Here is a 2683-nt window from a genome sequence, read left to right as displayed (position 1 = left end):
ATATACATATATTTACAACTTGGAGTGCTATTTATTATATAGGTGTTATATATAGAGATAGCTTATGAATATATCTGCATATGTGTATATATTATGTATGTATATATACATACATATATATATATACACACACATATATATATAAATTTGAAAATATAAGGATTTTTTTTTATTGTGGGGAACTCTACCATACATAGAGGCAACATAGAGATTAAGTAACTTACCCAGAGTGATACAACTACTGTCAAAGTAGGATTGAACCTAGGTCTTCTTGACACACAAACCCCCACCCAAGCCCAGCACTCTATCCACTATGCAATACTACCTCAATAGATTGGATAGATAGATGATGGAGTACTTAATAAGTGCTTTTTGAGCAATGCATATTCTATGTTAGGGGGCAACTAGGTGGTACAGTGGATAGAGTGTCCTGTTTGCCTCAGTTTCCTCATCTATAAAATGAGCTTGATACTGGGAATGCAAAGAAAGACAAAAGCATAGCCCTTACACTCAAGAAGCACATATTCTTTCAGAGAAAACAAAGAGACCACACACACACATTATAAGAAAACTATTATCTGTTAATACTATATCACTGTAACTCTGAAACAGATCATTTGGGACTAAATGATATTCAAAAGTAGAGCCAAAATGGTGGAGTTGCAGGAAGTACAGCTAAGATTCCCCAAATACAACTCTTTCATAAAGATCAAGAAAATGCACCAGACTGAGTTCTGACTGGGAAATACAAGGGGAAAAATATCACAGTCACATTTCCATCCCAGTTCAGCATAGGGCAACAGATGGATAAGTCTGTGGACACTGATGACATGGTCTGGCCAGGGATGTGCTATGCAGAGCATCTGAGAAGACAGGAAATAAGAGAGTCCTGAGTTTGTGTGCCAGGGCAAGAAGATATTCCAGACCCATGAAGTGAGGAGGGAGGGGGAAGATGAACATCTACCTTTGTATAAATTTTGGAAATAATTCCCAACTAGCAGTGCCATCATTCACTATCCAGTTCCAACTCAGATATAGGGCTGACTGAGGAGGGGACTTGTGCCTATAGGTGACATTCAAGGATGAGCAGCAATCATAACCTGTAGACTAAACAAGGAGTAAATTCATAAGCAAAGAGTAGATGAGTAACCAAGAGTAAAACCTCTCACCCTAAGCATAATACAAGGGTCTCAGTTACAGTCTCCAATCCATTGTGAAACCAACAGAGAAATAACCAGAATAAGTACCTTAAACTAAAGGAAAACCAGAAACTATCTAATTCTGAACCTGCAGAACTTTCTAGGCAACTGATATTAGCCAAGTCCAGCAACCATCTAATGATATTTCTAATTAGGGGCAAGCCAGCAGGACTGTTGTAAAGACCCAGTTCCAGGTCAGGAACTTGTACAGTTCAAATCAGCAAGGCCATGACCATACTTTGCCCTGAATCAGAACTACTTCAGTAGTACTGAAAGCTTACAGGGCCCCATCCTGAGCTTTCCCCAAGATCCTAGATTAGCACAATACTTAATAACCTAAGAAAGCAATAGAAGGACCCAATTGGACAAAAGCTCAACACAGACATTCTCCCCAGAAGAGCACAGAGCCTGTCCCTAATATAAAGTCTGAAATTAGGAAGTCAGCTAGAAAAATGAGCAAACAAAAAAGAATCCTACAATAAAGAGCTATTATGGTGACAAAGATTCTCAATAAACAAACCCAGATCAAAAAAAATGACCCTAAAATATCTACAAACAAAGCCTCAAAAAAACAAACAAACAAACCACACACAAAACAACAACATCAACAACAAAACCCCCAACAACTTGGGCACAAATCCAACTGAAATTCATAGAGGAGATAAAGCTAGAGTTTTAGTAAGAAGAAGAGCTAAAATTAATTTAAAAAAATAAATGAGGATTCATGAGGGGGCAGAGCCAAGATGGTGGAGGAAAGGTATTAAACGCACAGAGCTCCTGATACAATTACCCCCAAAACAGCAATAAAAGAACCCGTGGAGAAGAAAAACCCACAAAAATATGGGCTGAGATTATTTTCCAACCATAGACAGATTAAAGGGGGACTTGCTGGGCTGTGATAAAAGTCCAACCCTGCAATCCCACCAACAGAGACCCCAGGCAAACTGCACCAAAGGAACTTAACCCCCGAGCCTCTGAATCAGCTACAGCACCAGCATCTTCTGGAACTATGCTTGCAGTCAGGTGAGAGGGCTGAACGGCTGGCTGGGGGTGGGGGGAGGGGGGACATGCAGGGGAGTCAGCAGGACCTAGGGAGGAATTCAGCTGTCCCACCCCAGTGGGGAACCAGGAAGGGGGAGGAGCACAGGCTTGTCAAAGCTAAGTACCACAGCACAGAAAGCTTTACTGGTTGATTATTTAGTAAGTTGGCTTGAGGTTATCTTCAGACCAGAGAACAGGCCAGACAAGAAAAAAACCTGTCCTCCCTCAAACCAAAACACCTGGGATCCTCTGAAGCTGGGGACAGTAGTGTAGCCTAGAAGCAGGGCCCCCAAGTGGGGAATTAAAAGTCAAGTAAAAGATGGCAAGATGAGCAAGCAAAGAAAGTTGAGAACTATCAAAAGTTTCTTCAGCAACAAGGAAGATCAAAGTGCACCCTCAGAAGAGGATAACAACCTCAGGGCCCCTACATCCAAAGCTTCCAA

The 2683-nt window shown here is 41.0% G+C and overlaps 1 protein-coding gene across 6 annotated transcripts in view; it reads right to left on the bottom strand.

Annotated features, from left to right (window-relative positions):
* The window catches only part of RGS7 (regulator of G protein signaling 7), a 667489-nt gene that overhangs the window by 599815 nt on the left and 64991 nt on the right, over positions 1–2683 (bottom strand). The gene's annotated exons all lie outside the window — the stretch shown is intronic.

Source organism: Dromiciops gliroides, chromosome 4 (assembly GCF_019393635.1).
Source record: "Dromiciops gliroides isolate mDroGli1 chromosome 4, mDroGli1.pri, whole genome shotgun sequence".
Lineage (NCBI taxonomy): Eukaryota > Metazoa > Chordata > Mammalia > Microbiotheria > Microbiotheriidae > Dromiciops > Dromiciops gliroides.
This window is presented reverse-complemented; position numbering and strand designations above follow the sequence as displayed.